Here is a 17,035-nt window from a genome sequence, read left to right on the forward strand (position 1 = left end):
CCACAAGCCACAACAACTGAGTTCACGCACCGCGACTACTGAGGCCCACACTTCAGGAACAAATGAAGTTTATTTTGTTCAAGCTAATCTATCTAAAATATCATAATTCCATGTTACTCCTACAACTCATAAAAATTGTCAAGATATTTTACATTTTTTCCCTCTGCAAAATCTGATCTGTATTTTCCATTTACAGCACATCTCGATTTTGACCAGCCAGCCACACTGCAAGTGCTCCATAGCCACACACAGATGACAGTTACGATATTGGCCAGTGAAGGAGTGGAAGATGAGGAAGAAGAGTTGGGGTGAGAAATGCGATATGAGGTTGTCTAGTGGTGTTCATGTAATTTTGTGACCAAATACTTGTTTGCAGGCTAACTGATATCAGAGAATCGTTTTCAAGGTTGCTATAAACCACGTTAGCCAAAGATGTAGGTATGTCTCCTGAGAAAACTTAACCATCTTACTAAGACATTGATCAGTCATAAGGAAAAGCTGAGAATGTCTTTTGTTGCCAACTTAATAAAATAAATTGTAAGAGGTATAACAGCTTGAAACTGCTCACTTTTACCGTGAAGGGTCTAATTAAAAGGGAAGACAGTTCCTTCAACACGATTTATTAAAAGTCTATTGAATTCTCTTCTAGCCTTATCTTAGCATTCTATTCAAAATATACCACTGAGGATGGCTTTGTAACTGAGCCTATGTACAGGGTGCTGCATATAGGAATATCAATCAGCTTTATCTTAGTCTCTTAAGAATTGCATTTTATTGCACTAATGCTTCTTACAGTAACTACCATATTAAATCAGAAGTTTAACATTATGATTCATAAATAGCATGAAACTTGACACCCATAAATCACAGCACTAAATTGGAAGTTTAAACATAAGATTTATAAACTAACATACTAAATCACAACTTTAAAATTTAGGATTCATTAATAAAAACTTTTACATGCATGATGTATAAATCAAAGCACTGTACCTGATTCTTGGCAGTTAATGCATGTAAATCAGAATTCTGAAAGTTAATATTAATAAATCAAGGAAATGCATTTTACTTGGTAAATTTCCTTTTTAATGGAATAGTTCTTACATTACATAATGGACACTATCTTCTGAAAAATATGAATCTCAAAATCTCCTTTGATAGCCATTTCCAGAACATCTTTCTTGTTTTATTTAAGCCCATTTCTCTTATGTGAGCATGGAAATATCCAATATGCATCTTGTCCATACAAATTCTCATATTCTAGAAAACTGTAATTAAGTCACACTATAAGTTTTCCACTTATAAGCTAAAAATACCCACAAAACAGCTTTCCTCCATAGGAGTTATTTTCTGTACCTTTGATCATTTTTAACAAATGTCTACAAGTTCTTTTGAAGGTGATGTGAACAAACCTGGACAAAATGTTCTTACATGGGCCCTATTAACACAGAGTGCAGTGGATGAATTACTTCTGGACCCTCATATGTCATGCCTGTTTGTAACAGTCCATTTATATCTCACGGCCAAAACAATAGGAGTAGCTTGAGTCTCCCACAGTCATGTGTTATTGTGAGCTCAGAGGAAGTAGTGCTTCACTCTCTTCATGCTTAGATCCCCTGGGCTTCTGAGTAGCCCAAAGCAAACTGGATTCTATCTTTTCCACTCTATTATAACAGCTCTTAATAAAGTTACTAAAGACTTCCATGCTACCAAAGAACAAAAACCATGTTGAGTTATCTTACACGAATATTCATCAACAGTTGGCACTGTTGTTCCCTACATCATCAGTATCTGTGACACCTCCTTTCTTCTACCTTGTCAGCAACTCCTTCTCGTCTTTATGGCACCTCCTATCCTAAGACCTCTTAACTTAAATGTTAATGTTTCACATGGTTCTCTACTTAAGCATTTCATTTTCTCACTCTATTCATCTTCTCATCTTTTCCCACAGGATCCACTCCCACTTAAATGTTGATTACCTATGGAGCTCTTTTCTAAGATCTAGAAATATTCACTAGGTATTTCTTCCTTGATATACTACTAGCCCCTCTAAATCTACATGCCCAAAATGGGATTCCTTATTTCTTTCGCCAAAGCAACTTCACTTTTTTCAATCCCAACGCCAACCCCTAAGTCTAATCAGCTAAGACTTTTCTCAGATTTCTTCCGTCCATTCCATTCCTACAGCCACTGTTCTAGTTTAGGGCCCCCCATTAATTCTTCCTTGGACTGTTCTATATTTTTCTGTTACTCAGCATTCCAGAATGAAAATCTGATCACATAACTCCTTGTTTAGACATTTCCACTTCCATTCCCTACTTCTTCAATAGATATGGCCCTAATGACACATTTGCTTCCCACCATATTCTACACTTTAAATGAGTGGTTCTCAATCTGGTGAATTTTGCTCCCCAGGGAACATTCGGCAATATCTGAAGACACTTTTGGTTGTCACAACTAGGTGTGGTGGTGCCACTGGCATCTAGTGGATAGAGACGCTTCAATGTTCAAAACAGGCCCCCACAACAAATGATTATCCAGTCCCAAATGTCAACAGTGCAGAGACTTAGAAACCCTGAGCCTCACCAAGAGCCTTTGAATGTGGCATATATCTATGCTATGTCCTTTGCCTGAAATGCCCTTTCCTCGCTTACACACAGGCCCAGTAATCTTCATTCTGCAAGCTTCAGTTCAGTGAAGGGTTTTCTCATCCTTCCAAGCATCAGTGATCTACCAACATGGTTTTGTGGAAACAACATGCATGGGATTCAGAGTCAGAATGACACTGGTTTGAAATATGAATCCACCTTACTAGTGTGTGTCCTTGGGCAAACTAACCTCTTTGATTCCCAGTTCCTTCTGAGAACTGTGACTAGAAAATACCAAACCAACAAGTTTATTACTAGGATTTAATCAGATATTGATGCAAAAGAAATCTGGCTTCACATAACCTAGTTTTACAGGTTATCATCTACACATTAACAGAAAGGATCACCTCACATAAAAGATGCACATTCTTCAATAAAAGGAATGCAAGTAACTGGACTCCCTAACTAGACCCTCTTAAGATGCTTTCAAGGTCTATTTGCAGGTGAATATAAAATAAGGGAATAGTAAAATGTGTCTAGTATCTGTCATGAGCTACACTTGGATAATTGGGTTGTTCCAGCAAAGGAACTGTATGGCACCTGATATATCTACTTTTGAAAATATACTACTTTATGTGGATTATATAATGAAACATAAGAATTGGTAGTTTAGTTGGAAACACAGGACTAGAATTCTAAAATAAGGAGAAAATAGAACACCATAGCTTATAATCAGCTAGTAAAATGATGGCACAGAAAAGTACTATACATTTTTCCATACATTTTTTAAGGTGAAACGTACAACTAGTGTATGATGGAAGATAGTGTAGCCATCATTATGTCCTTATATGAGCACGTGCATGCGTGCGTGTGTGTGTATTTCCACTCTATCTTTTCTTTCCTAACAGATTTTTTTCAGCTAATTTTGTATCATGGAAAATACAATATACACACTCTAGAGCATTCTTATGGTAAAGAGTTACAAATATAAATTAATCAGAGCGATGCAGAACTATAAGGAAGACACGAAAAACATATTTGAAATAATTCTCAAAAGTGTGATCATGATTAAATCTTCCACTGATGCTCCCACAACAAATGTTTACTTGAGAATTTTTGAAACTATTTTTTTAAACTTGTGATGAATTCAACATTACAGTAAGCAGAGCCATCCTGTCTGCAGTAATGCTCTTGCATCATCTGAACTATTCCCAGAGGAAATAATGGGTGAAAGGAAAACCAAGTAAACAATAACTTTTATCAGATCTATTGTAAAAGGTTTTTCTGACATCAAGGGCATATGCAGATTTCCTTGATCGCCTGACTCCATGTGATTTAGTTTAGTAATTTTCTTTCTTCCCATCACTTATTTTCTCTAAGTAATTTGACATCTGAATATATACTTTTATGCATAAAATTACACATATTATGAGGAAATACTGCATTCATACCATTTTGAACATATCACAAGACATGCCTCTTGAGAGTTTAATAACACATTTGTGATTCCAAGAGAATCATGTTATAAAACTTGAAAAAGGATCAGTTCACATATTTAGCTACTTGTTATTTTATATCAATTAAGTAATGAAACTTTCAAACATGTATAATATTACTATGTGAAACTGCCTGAGGTTATCTGATTTTTAATCTTTAATTGGTATTTCTTATTACCCAATGAGAAAAAATTTTTAAAAATTTCCCCCTGGAGATTTATGTCACATAACAGAATCATATAATCTAGAAAGAATCTCAAAATATAAAGTGATATGCTTCAATATAAATTTATAAAAAGCCTGTATGCTATAAATATCATTTTTTAATGAAAGTTGAATTATAATCTAGGAGAAAACAAATAAACGTTAGGACAAAGAGTTACTAGTTTACTACACAAATGTTCTGACAAACAAAAATGGGGGAAAATTACATTCGTAGAAATACTGTAAGGGAATATGAACAGGTAATCCAAAAAGAAACTAAATACACATGGCTAATAACATAAAAATAGTCTTAATTTTACCAGTTATTGAGTAAATTGCAATTGAAGGAATAAGATTATTTATCTTCCATAAGGTTGATTTTTTAATGCAATGTTACTACCCAGTATTGATAGGGATGTGAATAAAAGTGAATGGTAATTTTATATACTTCTAGTAGGCATATAAATTAGTACAACTTTCTAGGGAGAAATTTTTCTTTAAAAATGATAATGTCTTTTCACATACAAAGTTCCTAGGAATTTATCCGAAGAAAATAACTATAGCCAAGAGAGGTTCATTGCAGTATTATTTAGTACCCACAATCACAAACAATCTAAATATCCAAGAAAAGGGGATGATTTGAATAAATTATGGTATACCCATGAGAAGAACTACTATGCAGCCAGGAAAAAATATATTCTAGAAATAGATTAACTGACATAATAAGATGTTCATAATTCATAATTATATGAAAAAAGCTTCCAAAACTGCACACCATGATCCTATAGAATCTTTTAGCCATAAGACCTGCTTAAATTAACATAGGTAATAAAATGGTATTATAATGTGTGCCCAGTGAAATGAAGAGCCACAGAAAACCCTTCTCAACAGCTTCCTGTTCAGGACTCAGGAATTAATAATAGTCCTTCATAACTCAGGACAAGAAACCAACCAGCTCGGAGGAATCAGTTATTCCATCATTCCACCAGAATTAGGCATCTATTCTCTTCTGTAATGATTCTGCCTTTCTTGCCTTCCTTCTTTTTTTGATATTCACTTTTGTGTGTAAATTATGAATACCATAATTTATTCAAATCTAGTTTATTTTTACATTCCATATATAAGTGATATCATACAATATTTGTCTTCCACTGTCTGACTTACTTCACTTAGTATGATAATCTCTAGATCCATCCATGTTGCTGCAAATGGCAAAAATTCATTCTTTTTATAGAGTAGTATTCCATTTTATATATGTACCACCTCTTCTTTATCCATTCACCTGTTGATGGACACATGTTGCTTCCATCCTTCTCTCTTTTTTTTTTTAAATTTATTTATTTATGGCTGCACAGGGTCATGGGCTTTCTCTAGTTGTGGCGAGCAGGGGCTATTCTTCATGGCAGTGCACGGGCTTCTCGTTGCGGTGGCTTCTTGTTGTGGAGCACGGGCTCTAGGCACGCGGGCTTCAGTAGTTGTGGCTCATGGGCTCTAGAGCTCAGGCTCAGTAGTCGTGGCACACAGGCTTAGTTGCTCCGTGGCATATGGGATCTTCCCGGCCCAGGGCTCGAACCCATGTCCCCTGCATTGGCAGGCGGATTCTTAACCACTGTGCCACCAGGAAAGCCCTCTCTTCTTATTTCTATCTCTTATTCATTGTTTCTCTTTCTATGTCCCCTAAATCTGTTATTACTGCTTTTGTTTGTGTGTCCCTGAGTGTGCATATTTGTGTGTCACATACAAAACCCCCTAAAGGATAGGGCCCTACTGAGCCTGGCAGTTAATGTCCAGCATAGCATACCCACACTGGGTAGAGTTCTTATGGCAGGCTACCTATCTAGCTCCTGGTCCAGTCTTTAGCTGCTTATCTTTGATTTCAGCATTAATTCATAAATCAGTTACTTTTGTCTAGGACAATAAAGTCACATGACACAAAGCACGGTGGTTTGTGCAGAAGCTACTTTTTTTTGCTTTCCTCAAAACAGAGTTGTAGACTCAGAGGACACTTAGAGTTACCTTTCTGTGTTGAAATTATAGAATCCATAATATAGATCCATTTATTTTGTTATTAATGGTTCACTTTTTATGTTAAACGTTTTCATTATCTGCCTATACAGAAAAAAGCATCAGTAAGTTTTGTTTTATATTTTAAATCATTTGGTCTTGTCTCCTGCCTAAAGACTATTATATAACTGCCAGTGATTTTTTTTGTAAACATGTGCTTCTTCAGAAACATCCACTCTATCTCATGCATCATTCCATCAGCTATTTTCCATCCTGATTCCTGTAAGAACCTAGTAATTAATGCTTAATAATATCAGAAACTTCTGAATCCTAAAACACTCCCTTTATCCACTCACATCATATATCATTTCACCTTTCTCTAAAAAAAAAAAGTATGTGGATATAGCAGCTAAGTAATTACTTACGTTGTATGCAGAATCTTCTAGAACTCAGTTTTGAGGCCATACGACCAAGAGTACTTTGTCTTTTCAAAACTTGGTGGTGCTTTTCTATCTTAACTGTTTCTTCATTCTCAGAACCTTGGTCTTTCTAACTTTGTGCCCTGGATTCAGAAATAAGTCTCTAAAAATTCCCTTATTTGTAGGGATATTATTTAATGTCTTACTTAATATCATCCTAGTCTATTTTCATTTCTTAAGCCTACTGCTGTGGTTCATTTTCTTCTGCTCTAGCATACAGTGAGTGGTGGGGTTTTTTTAAGCTGCTTTTCTATCATCAATTTGATCCTGATCTTTACAAACTTTGCATAATTCAAGTCATGTAAATTAGTATCCACTCTCTGCAAAAGCAAGACTTTGTACTAGAAACTCTGAGGAATACAGGTCCCAGTCCCTGCCCATTAGAAGAGGGAAGGAATGTATATAATTATAATATGGGGAAAGGGGACAAAGAAGAGCACAGATAACTAAAGGCTGTACTAGAAATACCAGAAGAAAGTGGAAGAATTAGTGAGGGAGCCAGCATAGGAAGAATCTGAGGAATATAAAAATTATTGATAGGGAGTACTGTATTTTTTTATTTATATCTCATGTACCTAATAAGAGAGGTATTAAATAAATCATTTTGAATTGAAATTCAGTGAACCAGAAAAATGTAGTATCAGGAAGTCAGTATGGGGAGAAGGTGTAGAAAACTGTTTAGGATGGAATGAGTTATGGTCAAATGGAGCAGAATGAAGACTAAATAAGGAAAGCTCCTCAGACAAGCCATGAAGAAGAAACTTCAGGAATGCCCATTCAGTGGAATGCAGATATACAAATGCCATGTTGCAAGACAAGTGTTGGAAGAATTGTTCCCCAAGCATCTAAGCATTTTGGTAGTGAAAAGAGACAAGAAAACATAGAGGAGGCAGTAGATAAATGGCAAGAGAACATTCTAAGAATAGGAATGAAGCAGGGTGACCAGCATCTCTAAGAACAGTGTTGGACAGCTCAAAGTATGAACTGAGATTTTTGGAAAAATCCTACCAATACCAAAAACTTTGTTTATAAACTTATTCAAAATGTGTATATAAACCACAAATTAATACAGAAGAGAGAGGGCTATCTCAAGAACCTCCACATTTATTGTAAAATAAAATTTAAAACTTCATCCTGGTGAAAGGATAGCCTTTTAAACATATGTTATTGCAAAAACTGGACACCCAAATGCAAAAGAATGAAGTAGGACCTTACACCATAAAAAATTAAGTTCAAACGGATCAAAGACTTAAATTTAAGAGCTAAAACTATAAATCTCTTAGAAGAAAAGACAGGAGAAAAGCTTCATGACAGTGAGTTTGGCAATGATTTCTCGGATACGACTCCAATAGCACAGGCAACAAAATTATATAGAGGTAAAGTGGACTATATCAACATTAAAAACTTTTGTTTCAAAGGACATAATCAGCAGAGTGAAAAGGACACCCAAGGAAAGGAATAAAATATCTGCAAATCATATATCTGATAAAGAATTAATATCCAAAGTATAAAAAGAACTCCTATAAAAAAATTAAAAATAGGCAAATGAGTTCAATAGACATTTCTCCAAAGAAGATATATAAATGGCCAATAAGCACAAGAAAAGAGGCTCAACACTGCTAATCATTAGGGAAATGCAAATCAAAACCACAATGAAGACCACCACACATTCACTGAGATGGCTACTATCAAGGAAACAGAAAACAACTGTTGTTAAGGCTGTGGAGAAATTGGAAACATGCACTGCAGGTAGAAATATAAAACGGTGCAGACATTATGGAAAACGTTATGATGTTCCTCAAAAAATTAAAAACAGAATTACCAGGTGATCCAGCTATTACACTTCTGTGTATATACCTAAAAGATATGGAGAAATTGGAATCCTTGTGCCCTGTGAGTGGGAATGTAAAATGGTACAGCCATTTTGGAAAACAGTATGGCAATTCTTAAAACAATTCGACATAGAACTACCGTATGATCCAGCAATTCCACTTTTGGGTATATACACAAAATTAGACAAGCAGGGTCTCAAAGAAATCTTTCTACATCCATGTTCATATCAGCATTATTCACAACAGCCAAGATATGGAAGCAACCCAAATGTCCCTCCACTGATGAATGGATAAGCAAAATGTGGTATATAAATACAATGGAATATTATTCAGCCTTAAAAAGGAAGGACATTTTGACACATCTTACAACATAGATGAACTTTGAGGACATTATGCTAAGTGAAATAAGCCAATCACAAAAGTACCAATATTATATGATTCCACTTACATGAGTTATGTAGAGTAGTCAAGTTCAGAGAGACAGAAAGTAAAATGATGGTTGCCAGGGGCTGAGGGGAGGAGACACTGGACAGTTGTTTTCATGGTAATAGAGTTTCAGCTGGGGAAGATGAAAAAGTTCTGGAGATTGGTTGCACAACACTGTGTATGTATTTAATACTGCTAAACTGTACACCTAAAAGTGGTTAAGATAGTAAATTTTACATTTTATGTGTTTTACCATAATAAAAATCTAAAAATATATTAAAAATGATCAAGATGGTCAATTTCATGTTATGTACATTTCATAACAATTAAAGAAAGAAAGAAACAAACAAACAAACATAACTCATCACATCTTGGAAAAGCCTTTAGACCGACCCTCCCTAAGCCACTGAAATTTGTACAATCCCATGAAAGTTCCAGATCATTTTTGTCTCCAAACATAGCTCTTTTTCTCTTGGCCTGCAACCCTCTTCCCCTCAGTTCATCCCCTAGCTGTCATCAAAGATTTCAGGTCATGTTATTTTCTCAGAAAAAAACAAAAAAGAAAAACTTTTCTTGACCATCCAAATCAATATTATGCTCCCATGTTTTGATGTTTTATCATACCTCCTACTTTTCCCTACAATTATTTTCAGTACATATTTTGGGAGGGTCATTTCTTACAGCCTATCTTCCCTGATAGACTGTAAATTCCTTGAGGACAGGTACCATGGTTTACTCAATACACAGCTGTATCCTCAACATCTGGGAACTTGCCTGGCACAGAGAGTTTTCAGTAAATTTATGTTTAATGAGTAAGGTAAGCTAGCTGCTAATAAAACACATTTAGTATTTAGGTTAAATATAGTTAAACAATTTGTCAAGGCTAATCAAATCCTAAGAAAGTGTTAGTAACATTTGAAGAATAAAAGTGAGAACAAAACAGTTAATTGTTAGCTGTCATTTATTTCCTTTCCCTTCTGTATACCTTCATATTCCACAATGTAGAAAGCTAAAGTTACATTTTCATATTGTCTTTAACCTACGTCTCTGAACAGTAGTTTCCATCAGTGAGACCCACTCTGAGGATCAAATGGCTTGGAGGCCATCTTCCTGCTGTGACTATTTGTCACTGCTTGCAAAGCATTCACAAAGATATGTCTGTCTGTGGCCTGACTCAGGGTCCTGGTGACAAGCCATTAACTCGTGGGTATAAGAGGAGGATGTGACCCAGCAAGTACGGTGCCAACAGCATCTTCCTCATCTTTGAATCTCAGCTATAGTGAGCCCAGTGACAGGCTGCTAACTTTCGTTCCTCCATTTTTAAACACATAAGTCCCTATATTAAATCCCTTCTGCTTAAAATACTTAGAATGGTCAGTTCACTACATTGAATCTAGAAAGTTACACATAAACTTTTGAAAAGACTAGAACTGGAAAAATGGTAAGTTTTCATATCATTGACATTTAGCTTTAAACTCAAGACAGAGCAGAATTCTAGAACAGTAAATGAAGTTGTGATCATTTAAAATAGAACAAAAGGGGTCATGCAAGGCTAGCATAGAATCACTAAATGAATGTCATGGCAAGCTAACTTTGTTTCTTGATGGAGACCTTCCATTAGAAAATCAGTACAGTCCCAAACTTACGGTATACTTGCATCTCAGAGAGCAGTTAAAATTCCTCATGTAACCTCCTCTGAGAATCCTGTCCTGGATCCCTCAAGTAAACTTGATAACTACCCTCTATGCTCCTGTATCATTTTGTTTATTCTTATACGATAATTACTATCACATTAGTTTATGGTTACATTTTCACATCTGTCGCTCACCTCCCAACATTTGGAGCTTCTGAATGTCAATAAACATATATTATCTTTCCATATAACACTAAGACCTAGTACAATGCTTGTCATACTGTAGGTGTGCTCAAAGATTGAATATTTTATATTGAATTATGACATAATAGGTAAACTTATAAGCAATTGAAAAATATTAACCTCAAATGCACTGATTAATGGATCTATATAAACTAGAGAAAGGTCTCAATTAGAATCACCCCAGGCTTTTTCACTCTGAGTAAATTTTTAATCCTAGAAAGGAGAGAGGTCTCAATTAGAATCACCCCAGGCTTTTTCACTCTGAGTAAATTTTTAATCCTAGGAAGAAGTGTTGCCTTATCTTGTACCAGTGTGTCATAATGTATTAAATTGGTACAGCGTCATTTTTTATTCTGATTTGCAATTGAGCTCATCATTTTGTTTGGATAGTATTCAGTCTCATCAACTAGATTAATACATTTCTTAAAGGTTCGGGCTGTATCTACCTCTTTCCCTCTGCCCACACCATTAAATTCAGGGCTATGCCCACAGTGGGTGTGCAGTGGGCCCTTTTTAGGTGACCATTTGGTTCTTACGGGTTCCCTCCCTCTTAGCTGATTCCTCTGCTGGCCTCCAAGCCTCTATGGCAGGTCTTTTTTCAATTTGAGAATTAATAGTGGATCAACAGAAGCTATTGTTTGTTGCTTCTCATTTCATCCTTTAGAATAAACTGACTTTTTCCCCCCCTCTTATTTATTTATTTATTTTTTTGGTAAACTGACTTTTTTCTTTGGACAACACCCATATACTTAAGACGCCCACATATTTGGAGTAAATCACTGTAAATAGGCGATCAGCAGAAAACAACAGCCTGTAGAATTCATTACCAAGGAGCAGCAGGCAGCCAAGTTTTTCATAACTGGGCTACTAGCCACCAACTTAAAGCTTTCATCTCAACACACGTTCACCACACAGAAGTCTGTTTTTCTGCACAACATAAATGGAAGGGGACAAAACACTGCTGCTCTAAGTTATATTAAATTGATATTTTTAAACACAATTCTGGCTTTGAGTTGGTAAACATGCTTAGGAAAAATGCATATCCCCCCCCAAAATTAAAGATGCTAAAAATAAAAGAATATATGTAAATTTACATAAAAAGGGGTCTTTTTTGTAAATTACTTCCACCACCATCGTCACCAACCCCCCACCTCTTATCATAAGGTTAACTTGCAACTAATTGGCTCTGGAGGTATTACAATTGGTCCTTACATAATGCCACTGAATGTTTTCTCTGTTGATTACTTTCTAATAACATTATCTGCCAAAGGAAAGGCAAACAACTACATCTTACTTCATTTGAATGTTGGAGAGAGCCTTTTAAAATTTTGATATTTTCAGTTCCAAACTGAAAATAAGCATTTTCCAGGGGAAAAAAATCTATTTTGGAGGTGAGTTACTGAAGAGTGTTCTATTCTACCAACGACATTCTATCACAGAGCAATGAATGCGAGCTTACAGTCATCAAAAGACTTGATGACACCTTTTTATCCAAATATCCCTAAGCATTAAAGGAAATTAAAACTCCATCCATTTGCATGCTACCTCTGATAGAGAATAAAATGAACAAACAGGAAGAAAATTGTTTAAGGAAGTTTCTGGGCAATTCACAGTAGCAAAGTCGTCGACAAGATTATTCCTGATTCCCTGCCACTAAGTTTAACCAAACAGGCCGTTTTCCACTGAAAACTTACCTGAGACCTAAAACCTATATTCCGACTTTAGTCATCATCCCACCATGTCCATTTTGCTACTTAAGAAAAATCCTTTGTACATATCACTTCCTTCCTACCTCTTTTTCCATCCCTCTGCTTCCACAGTTTCAAAACCTTCTCCTGAGATGTACCTTCACTGGGCTTTACATATCAAACCTTGGGAGATTTCAAAGAAGCAGTTAACCTATTCCAGGTTCCCCCCCCCGCCCCCCGCGGGCCCCCGCACGCACAAATAAAGTTTTTTAAATTAACGGAAAGACCCACTTTGTTGGAGAGTAGAAAGAGTAACATCATAAATTGCAACTTACTAGTGCAAAGGAAGGTCAACGCCGTGGCAAGGAGTAAGGTGGCCCTGGATCTGGTCCCAGGAGGCTTGCTTTTTGTTTTGTTTCCAGTCCCTCAATCCACAGAAAAGAGGTATCTGTGGCGCCTGGAGCAGGGAGACTTGCAAAAACACCAGGACCTGAGAAAACCACCACCAGTTACTTTACCTTAAGAACAGCTCTGAAGATTCGAGAGCCAATCACGAGGCTCTTTCAGCCTCATTGAGACCAGTTGTTTCCTTCAGCTCTTCTCTAGGCCCTTGCTCCTCAAAGTGTTTACAGCGTCACTGGCATCACCTGGGAACTTGTTAGAAACGGCCCAACCTCTGACCTCTAAAACAGAAACTGCAGTTTAACGAGATCCCCAGGTGGTCTAAATTCACATTAAAGATGGAGCAGCCCTCGTCTCAAAGTGTGTTCAGCTTCTGACCACACGAATTGGCAAAATGGTCCTTAAACCAGAAGATATTTGAAGAACTTTTTAGCTCTGAGACATTTGGGCTCTATACATTCAAGCCTTAAATTGTGGCAAAGCTCCATGATGCTTAAAAGGGTTTTGGCTTTTCAATTCTTGACAGAGAATTTTATTTTCATTTACTTTTTACTTTTTCTTTTATTTTGACAAAATGTCACATTTTTGCTTATAAAGATTTTAGCCAATGAAGCTGAGGTGTGAGAGCTAAATGGGCTTGTTAAGTCTCCCTGGTCCTGCTTCTAACTCCCTCCTCTCCAATTCAGACTTCTGGACAATAGTTTTAAGAAAAATTTTCCGAGCAGACACACCAAGGAACATAGTCACACATGAGGGAAGGAAACAAGACAGAATGCCCTGTGCTTGCAGATGTCTAATCAATTACCTTCATCAATTTAAAAAACATGGAGTAAAAGTTAGATTTTCAACCAGTGGGGAGAAATGGGTCTGAGACATAAGGCTGGAAGTGTTACCCTGGGAAAGTCCTACCAAGTGAGCTTCCTGATGTCTTTTAGAATATCTTCCTCTTTTAAAAAATAATCTGTCAATCTATATTTTTGAATGTACAAAATTCCAATTACTACCAGAAATTAAGGACTGTAAAATCATTTTTACTTAGAAATGTGTTAGGAACACACACACACACACACACAAACATATGCCTAAGTTTCATGGAGTTTAAAACATCTCTACAAAGGACAAAATACATATTTTTGTAACTAAGTAAGTAATAAATGTTTCTCAAAATGAACTATTGTAGCAAAACAGAAACTTAAAAGATGTTAGTATATCCTTGTTTAGAGGTTTATGATACAGAGTTACAGATTGTGTTGGGAAGGTCATAAGAATGGAGTTCAAATACTAAGAATCACTATGATTTCTAAACATCTAAGTTGGGCCTTTATCTTTTGAATCAAAAGAATGATGGCTTGGGGATGCAGACATTTTAATTCCTGTTCCACCTTTGTTTCTCACTGACTGACCTCATCATGTCAGCTGTTTCCCCATCTATGTCTGAAGAAGGCGGACTAGCTTAACAGACCTTTCACATCTCAGCCTGATTTAAAATTCTGTTTCCAGTGGCTTAGAAGCTATAAATATTATTAGCTGTGTTATACATACGAGTGGTTACTTTGATTAGTAAAGTTTCTTTTGGTTGCTTCATTAATCTGTTTTGAATTTTTGAGAGCTAGCAACTGCCACAAAGTTAGCATTATGAAAGGGGACATTTAGATGATGGCTTCATCTTATTAAAAATTCCATAAAAGTTTTAAAACTACATTTCCCAAGAAGTTTTCTCCAAAATTGTAATAAGCGCTACGTGCTAAGAAAAAATGGATTCCATTGTCAAATAAGTTAGGAAATACTGTGTTAAACAAGTGAAAAAGATCTGTCTTTATGCAATGCTAATTAGGGGTTGAGCATGTTAAAGAGAACTGAGAATCTACAAGAACTGAGATTTGATACAGTTGCAGAATTGCCCAAATTTATTTGGTCAGGGAATACTTTTGGGGTGAAATATCCCAAGACACTGGTGTTCTAAGGGAAGTGCTGAATACAAAGTGGCAGTTGGATCCTTTAATATATGTGTGTGTGTGTGTGTGTATATATATATATATATATATATGGTGTTTTTTGGGTGGGGACCTAACGAAACAGGGAGGAAAAAGCTATCATAATTTAAATCCACTTATGCCTGGAGAAGATTTCTTGCCCATGTCAGAAAAACTGACCTTTCCAAACAAGAAGAAAAGGATTACCATGGGGAATTTCTTGCCTACATAAAGGGACACACTGCAGAGGATTCATCCCTAGTGGCTAAACCAACACCATTCCAATACATAAGAAGGATGACCAGCAGGTTTGGGACCTTAACAGTGGAGATATTTTTAGATATAATTCAATACTTGAATTAAACTCAAAACATAGCTGACTATATAGAAGTGTTGAAAGCTCAGCATTTATATTCAAGTAAGCAAATTGCAGCATTCTGCACCAGCATCAAATTCTGAACGCTTTTCACCTAGATATCCTCTGCAATTCAGCTTAAAATGGTAGAAAATTAAATGTTACATCTTCCCAAATAAAGGTGAACACATAAGACAAGAATGCCAAAGAGATTATCGGAAATCCATGATGACCACTAGGTCAAATTATGCCAAAATTTGTATATCTCAAACATATATTTAGATAAACAAATATTTATGTCATGCTAAACATTTATGCACTCTTTTACAAAGTGAAGAGTTTGTTTACAAGAAAACCTTCTGAAATGGAATCATATGTTTTGATCTTTGCAGGGTAAAAAAATTTTTTTTAAATTAAAATGTTGCCTTAAGGCCCTAAAGACAGCCATATGCTTTTGCATACATTTTTACAACTCAGCAGCTGCTCACTGAACCTCTTCCATTTCAAGTTTTCCTGTTGACCACTCTCTTCTGCAAGGCTTCTGTGACTGCCGGATGGAAATATTTATGAAAACACTGGGGCAGCCAGGATCGTCCAAGTTCTTTAAAAATGTTTGCTTGGCAAAGAGTTGCTGGCAGGCAAAATGTGCTCCTACAAAGGTTTCAGTAAGTGTTTATGCCTCCTCAGTGTATTCCATTTGTAAATGTGGGCAGAGACCTAAACTGTGATCTCTACAAGCTTTGAATGAAGAAGCTGAAATTCACTTTGCCTTAGAGAGCCTTCGCACCTGCCAATCCTACCCCTTCCAAATCATTTTAATGGATTCATAGGCAGGCTCCTTTTTTTTTTTTTTTAAATTATTATTATTATTATTATTTTTAAATTTATTTATTTATTTATTTATTATTTATGGCTGTGTTGGGTCTTCGTTTCTGTGCGAGGGCTCTCTATAGTTGTGGCAAGTGGGGGCCACTCTTCATCGCAGTGCGCGGGCCTCTCACTATCGCGGCCTCTCTCGTTGCGGAGCACAGGCTCCAGACGCGCAGGCTCAATAGTTGTGGCTCACGGGCCTAGTTGCTCCGCGGCATGTGGGATCTTCCCAGACCAGGGCTCGAACCCGTGTCCCCTGCATTGGCAGGCAGATTCTCAACCACTGCGCCACCAGGGAAGCCCCAGGCTCCTTTTTAAAGCACTTCTATAATCACAGATACAAACTAAGAAACTTGAGGCTCCCCATGATCTCCCTGAAAAAAATCAGTGAATTTGTTTCAGAAGAGTTGTTTCTTGAGTGCTTGACTTAGAGAAGTTTAAATGCTAAGAAAGACAATGAGGTGGTTGGGGAGGTGTGGGGATTTTTAGACAAGAGGGAAAGACATAGAGCTGGAGAGGCTGATGCATTCAAGGAACTGTAGGAATATGGTGAACACTGGTGATCAGATGGGTGAGGAAGGGGATTAGTCTGGAGAAGGAGGCAAGACCCACATCATAAAGAACTTCCTAAATCATATCCAAGAATTTTCAGAATGATTGAAGTGATTTAAGCAGCTCTATGGTATGATTTTATTTTTATTTTTGAAAGACCATTTGCTTCAAAATGGTCTGAAGCTATACTGAAAACTGAAGCAACACTGAACTTGAACCTAATAGGAAGGGATTAGAAAGTTCAAGCAAAGAGTGATAATGTTATATAAATGGAATCATACAATATGCAACCT

The 17,035-nt window shown here is 36.4% G+C and overlaps 1 long non-coding RNA gene across 2 annotated transcripts in view; it reads right to left on the reverse strand.

Annotated features, from left to right (window-relative positions):
• The window catches only part of LOC309652655, a 316,601-nt gene that overhangs the window by 197,706 nt on the left and 101,860 nt on the right, over nt 1-17,035 (reverse strand). For both annotated transcript variants that reach the window (XR_014258856.1, XR_014258857.1), the window contains one exon: nt 12,926-13,080. This is a non-coding gene — a long non-coding RNA (uncharacterized lncRNA). The remainder of the gene's footprint in view (nt 1-12,925; nt 13,081-17,035) is intronic.

This window comes from Balaenoptera physalus (genome assembly GCF_965194825.1).
Source record: "Balaenoptera physalus genome assembly, chromosome: X".
In the NCBI taxonomy this organism is placed as follows: domain Eukaryota; kingdom Metazoa; phylum Chordata; class Mammalia; order Artiodactyla; family Balaenopteridae; genus Balaenoptera; species Balaenoptera physalus.